The 6,262-nt window shown below is 49.4% G+C and overlaps 1 protein-coding gene across 3 annotated transcripts in view; it reads left to right on the top strand.

The window, feature by feature from the left end:
• The first annotated feature begins 2,485 nt into the window (after positions 1-2,485).
• The window catches only part of MAP3K13 (mitogen-activated protein kinase kinase kinase 13), a 69,174-nt gene continuing 65,397 nt past the window's right edge, over positions 2,486-6,262 (top strand). For 2 of the 3 annotated variants that reach the window (XM_071437329.1, XM_071437335.1), the window contains exon 1: positions 2,486-2,622. The gene's annotated coding sequence lies outside the window, so the exon portion shown is untranslated. The remainder of the gene's footprint in view (positions 2,623-6,262) is intronic. The other variant, XM_071437330.1, reaches the window with a different exon arrangement.

Genomic DNA, 6,262 nt, shown 5'->3' with positions numbered 1-6,262 from the left:
AAGTGTGATAACTACAACCACACAGCAAGGCACACTGTGGCCATGGAATTTCATCCTATTGCAGAGTTTAAATTTCTGCTGAAGAGCCACAGCTTCTGTCAGCCATGAAGGTTATTTCAGCTTGATGTGGTGCAGGTATATTCATAAACATTTTTGTCCTAACTGGCTATCCTTTGAGGAGTTGTTTGTTTTTGTGGGTTTTTTTGTTTGTTTGTTTTCTGTAGTAAAAATGTTTTTAAATGTCATGGAATCTTTGCTTCCTGTTTTGTCTTGTAAAGTAAGTCTGGGCATAGTTAAAGGCATAGTTAACTTTGCCCCTGTTACTACATTAATAACTTAAAACCTACTATGCAGGTGGAGAACAGTTGTATACCCAACTCTGCATTGCCCCTTAGAAACAAACAGCTCATTTTTGTTTAAAATGTGTGTGTGTGCAGGTGTGGAGAGCAGAGACACAGCCCTGTGAGCATGACAGCTGTTACCATGGAATCCCAGACTGGTTTGGGTTGAAAAGGACCTTAGAGCTCATCTCACTCCATGTCCTGCCATGGCCAGGGCACCTTCCACTAGTCCAGGTTGCTCCAAGCCCTGTCCAACCTGGCCTTGAAGGATTGTTGTCTTACTGAGGCTGTACTCTGCTCCTTGGCTTCTTGAAACCCAGGATTACCCCTCTGAAACCCCACTGCATCAAGCCTGGTCTGTATTTATGTATATTTTAGCATCCAGCCCTGCAAACACAAAGCCATGGACAACTTTGCACACATAAAGCTGGTCTGACAGATATGTTAGCAATGTACAAACTCACAGCATTTCCCACTGAGTGGGTTGTCTGTTCAGCATTTATCTCAGTCTGTGCCATGTTGGGAATTTAAGATCTAAATTGTCTTAAAAATTGCCATTTCAAAGGTAGATTTGATTTTTCCCTGCCAGAACAAAGTATGTTGGTTATTTTTAATATTACAAGGCTATCTCTTGACTTTTGAGCTCTGATTTTTGCGTGGTTGCAAAGCAACACCTCCTGGCAAGCCGTGGTATTGCTTGTGCAGGGAGAGACCTTCCTTGTGGGATGATACACGACAAAGCAGGAATGCTGTGGAGTGATAGTCATAGGATGGTCTGAGCTAGAAGGGACCTCAAAGCCCATCTCATTCCAGCCCCCTGCCACGGGCAGGGACACCTTCCACTATCCCAGGCTGCTCCATGCCCCATCCAACCTGAACTTTCCAGGGCAACCACAGTTTCTCTGAGAGACTGTTCCCAGACTATACCTGACTATTTAAGCAGAAAACAGAAGCATGAAGGGAAATTCAGAGCAGTTTCAGAAAAATTCCCTAGTGCCTCAAGCATCCCATTCCCTGGGCGCTAAATCAACGTGGGTTTCCTTAGGAGCAACCAAGACTACACCACAGGACAAAGAACAAGGTTACAGTGCCCCCTACTCACAGCATTTCACGTGGTTCAAGGTGCTGTTGTGCTGCACTGGCATCCCATGGAATAATGCAACACCCTGGAACAACACGAGGAGTTGGACTGAAAGACAGTAGGTGATGGCTGCAGAAGGCTGAGATGTGACAGAAATGTTCATGTGCTCATAACACAACCGACACAAGTGGCTGTGGAGGGATATTTCTGGAAGGAGACAGTAACATCACCAATGAAGGTGACAAAAGGATACATGTAATCAATATGTTTTTCTGTTCTCCTTTCCAGATTCGTTGATGTAGCACTAAAGAAACTCTTTTGTGTCCACCAGCAGTAAACAACAGTGTTAAAAGTAGTCAAAGCTTGGCATCTTAATATCTAGTTTGGCCTGGCAAGGCTGTAACCTAGTGTTGAGAAAACTGACAGGTAATATTAGAATATTGGGGCTGCTATCACCAAGTACTCGAAAACAGGGTAAACCTCAGATAGCGAGTGCTGCTTGGCCGCCCTTATCGCGCTCAGCCACGAGTCCGGTGCTCGTCTGTCCGTGCCGGCCCACGCCGGGGATGCTGTCCCAGTTCTCGGCAGCCCTGCCCGGGCCAGCTGGGATTCCTGCACACGTCCCGCCCGGCCCAGGGCTCATCGGGAGCACCTGAGGACGGCCCGAGGTGTCCGCCTCGACTAGCCAGCCCCTCACGGTTCCGGCCTGAGGCGCTGCGGGTCCGGCCGTGTGCGCTGTGCCCAGACCCTCACGGGCACGGCCCGAGGTCGCCTCACGCCTTCCCGCCCAAAACCCGCCCGCGCGCCGCCTCAGGCCACGCCCACGCGCCAGACCACACCCACGCATCATTAGCCCACGCAGCATTAGACCACGCCCACGTGCACCGGCGCCACGGGCCCTCAGACCCCGCCCACTCCCCTCAGACTCCCCCGCCCATGTCCCAAGACCCCGCCCACGTCCCGACGCCCTAGCGCTCCATCAGGCCCCGCCCACACTCTTTAAATCCCGCCCACGCCCCTCAGACCCCTCCTGTGCTTCTGCAGCTCTCGGCCACGCCCGTCACCCACCCACACCGCTCAGGCCCCGCCCCCAGCTTAAAGGCCTCCCGCAGCCGGCGCGCTGCCGGAGGTGACGTTGCGGGTCCGGCGCGGGGCGGAGCCGGCCAGGGACGCAGAGCTGAGGGAGCGGGCATAGCGCAGGTACCGGGGAGATCGGGGTACAGGCTGCGCGGGGAGCGCGGGGGTACGGGGCGCTCAGGGAGCGGGGAGCGCGGGGCTAGCGCTGTGCAGGGAACGGGGAGCGCGGGGTACGGGCTGAGCGGGGAGCGCAGGGAGCTCCGTGTCTGAGTGACGGAGTGCTGAGGGAATGATGCCCCAGGATCGCGCTGCTCGGGGACACGGGGTGCTCAGGGAATGCGGTATGCAGGTAACCGGAGCGCTCGGGGAATGGCGGTGCTGAGGGACACGGGGTGCTCGGGGAATGGGGTGCTGAGGGACACGGGGTGCTCGGGAATGGGGTGCCCGGCTTTCAGGGTGCTCAGGACACTGCGCTCCTGTTTGCAGGCGCGGAGCCCTCACGCTTGTATATTTGATATAAAAAAAAAGGGACTTTTTCCAGTTTAAGAGAGCGGTCAGAGCCGCCGCCGAGGTGCTGGCGGTGGCAGGTGAGCAGTCCCACGGTGTTATCGCTGCTCTCCGGGCAGCAGGAAGCGTTTCAGGCAGTCGCCAGACATCCTGGAGCAAATCCCGCCGGAGCTCAGCCTCTGGTGTCTGTCCTAATCTTGTCTGGGGGCTGTTGACAACAACAAAGACCAGCACAGGCTCCGATGGTTTTGTGCCCTCTCCGGTAAAAAAAAAAAGAAGTGTAGGAGTTTTGATGCTTCTTTCAGCGGGCAGAAGTTTGGGAGAGTGGCTGGGATGAGTTCAGTGGATGTTTCATTTGGGCTATGTGGCTTAGCCCAGAGAAGTGCAGCTCTTAAGTTAATGAGGGAAGGCAGGAACTGTGGTGCCAGGACAAGGGGAATGGCTTCCCACTGCCAGAGGGCAGGGTTAGATGGGATATTGGGAAGGAGTTCCTCCCTGTGAAGGTGGTGAGGGTCTGGCACAGGCTGCCCAGAGAAGCTGTGGCTACTCCAGCCCTGGAAGTGTCCAAGGCCAGGTTGAACAGGGCTGGAGCAACCTGGGATAGTGCCTATGGCAGGGAATGGAATGAGGTGAGCTTTCAAATCCCTTCCAATCCAAACTATTCCTCTTTTCTCCTTGTAGGGAAGGGCACTGCCCCTGGCACAATCTTGTACTGTGCCTCAGTTTTGCTAAATGGATGGCAGTTGGGTGTAACACCTGCAGGTGTAGTGCAATGGAAATAAAACCTTTAGATAAAGCAGACAGGAACCTGCCTCCTCTCTCATTTGAGCTCTGTGGGAATTTTGCTGCTGGAAAGTGCTGAGACCTTGCTGTGACTTCACTTGCAGATGTTCTTTTAACCTGTAGTTTTACTGCTTCAGAGGTAGGTTGTTCTTAGTGTACTGGTCTCATTCTCAAAGCAGAGCAGGAAAATAAAGGTAAATGCTTTCTGCATTCACTCCAAGATGGAGTGGAGTCGTGATCTGATTGCTCCAAGGAGGTGTTTGAGCTGTGAAAGGTTGCATTTTGTGGTAACTCTATGGATCTGGAAGCATGGAATTCCAGGAACAGGTTTGATATTATATTTCTGCTGGAAAGGGGAGCCCTGTGCACCTTTTTTCCATCCCTCTGCTTGTCTCTTTTCCTTGCTCCTCAAGTGCAGGTGTCAGTGGTGGTGTGGTGGGCCGGATTCAGGCGCCAAACCCACTGGCAATTAGCACCATTTGGAAATTGAATCCATGGAGCTGTGTGCCTGTGCATCCAGCAGGGAGAGGCAGGCCACCCATTAGGCAGTGACAGGCATCAAAACCAGTTAAGCTGCTCCTGAAAGTGTTCCCCGAGGCTACACTTTGCTGGACAGTCCTGGTGTTTGTGGTTTGGCTTTTTGGTGGTGTTTGTTGTTTTGTTTTGGGTCTTTTTGGGATGAAAGCTGTGCACTACTCCTTATTTCCAGATGTTCCTAATATCCTCAGCCTCTTCCTTCCACTCTCCCAGCAGAAATATTTTTGTTTCCTGACAATGTTTCCTTTTGGGTGCTGACCAAACTGGTGTCTGTGAAGGGTTAGAAGTACAGAACTGGGGCATTTTTGGAATGGTGTCTGTGGTGATTTTCACCCGTAACTGCACAGGAATCATTGCTACAACAGATGTTCTGGTTTAGAGAACAAAAACAGCTTTTGCTAAATGTAAAGATGGGAGTGCTAACAACAAATAAAGAAGTCACAGAGAACAGGTGGATAAAGAATTGAAACAGATGTAGGAAAGAAGGAATTACTCTCAGTTGCTCACTTTTGGCCTGATTTGTATGTTAACAGCTGTTTCTCACAGCAGAAAGCTCTCCAAAAAGATAAAAGGTAAGACTATTGGCAAAAATTTATATCAGGTGCATGCAGAGAATTTTTTTAAACATAAGCAGTTTTCTTACCCTCACTAAGACTAGGAACAATTAACCTGGGAAAAAATCACTTTTGTTTATTATGTTATTTTAAAGTCTGTGTTAGTACAGCAGGTCATAGTTAGTGGTAATTAGTGGAGAATAAATGCTTCTCCTTGTAATGTGCAAGACATATATAAGCCTTTGTGACATAGATTAATGGCTTAATTACAATGTTAAAATACTGCTTCTGGGACATATGCTGAATTTCCAGACCTTGGTGTGGTTTGGCTTTAAATGCTTTTTGCTGTGTGGCTCTTGCCCCTGCCTTGAACCTGCTCTGAAGTGTACACCTCCCATTGTTTACATCTCCTTTCCTGGAAGCATTTTCCTTTAGTTCCCTTATTAAAATTACTTATGCTGACTCTAACTGCTGTCCCTGTAGAATTTTTCTTCACTAGTTCTCATGAAGAAGATTAACTTATTATTATTATTATTATTTTTTGTTAGAAATGGCAGCATAAGCTTTAATAAATTACCATATCCAATACTCCAGGTGGGTCTCAGCAGTGCAGAGCTGAAGTTAAATATTGACTTGTGTAGAACTTTGGTCTTGAGCAATCCCTGCTGAAACTGCAGCCAGGAGAAAGGAGTTGTGGCAAAGATAATCACTTTAAACCTCCCCCTACCAAACTGAAGCCAATCTGGCTGTGGGGAGTGGTCCCAGAGGAGGCTCAGAAACCCCCCATAGTGTCCCCATGTTCAGGGCTGGGAGCCTGCATGATGTGAGGGGACAGCCACCTCTGTACCTGGCAGTGGTGACAGCCCCAGTGTGTCTCTGTGTAGTGAAATGACTGGAATTTGGGGTCTCCTGGTGGTGCCACATCTGCTGGTCTGTTCCAGTCTTGCTCTTATTTGTATTTAACCATCCCTGGAGCTGGAGGGAATTGTGTGTGCCAGGAGCCCAGCTGGTAGGAGGTCTCTGCTCTGGGACCATGGCTCCTACTACAGAAGGCTCTTTGTGCTTTATAGACACGTGATCCCTAGAAAAAATAAACATTTCTCATTCTTGCAGAGATTTGCTCTCAGATATGAACTAAGCAATAACTGTTTCAGCACTTTCACTGCTCCATCCATCTTTACTTGTCTTGTGGGCTTTTTTTACAAAAGTCTGAAATTTGCTTCTAAACTTCATTGGAAATAGAATTCCTCTGGGACTGACAAGATAAATTTTCTTCTTGGTGATGTGGCATGTATCATTCTTGACTGCTTTGCTGTGGGGAGCTCAAAAAGCAACATAGAGCCGTATATTAAAGAAAACTAATTTTTCTCTAGCTAAGAGGC

The sequence above is a fragment of the Agelaius tricolor genome, unplaced genomic scaffold (assembly GCF_023055355.1).
Source record: "Agelaius tricolor isolate 1412-34295 unplaced genomic scaffold, bAgeTri1.0.p SCAF_12, whole genome shotgun sequence".
NCBI classification, from domain to species: Eukaryota; Metazoa; Chordata; class Aves; order Passeriformes; family Icteridae; genus Agelaius; species Agelaius tricolor.
Note: the sequence above shows the minus strand (reverse complement) of the source record. Positions and strands in the feature narration are given on the sequence as shown.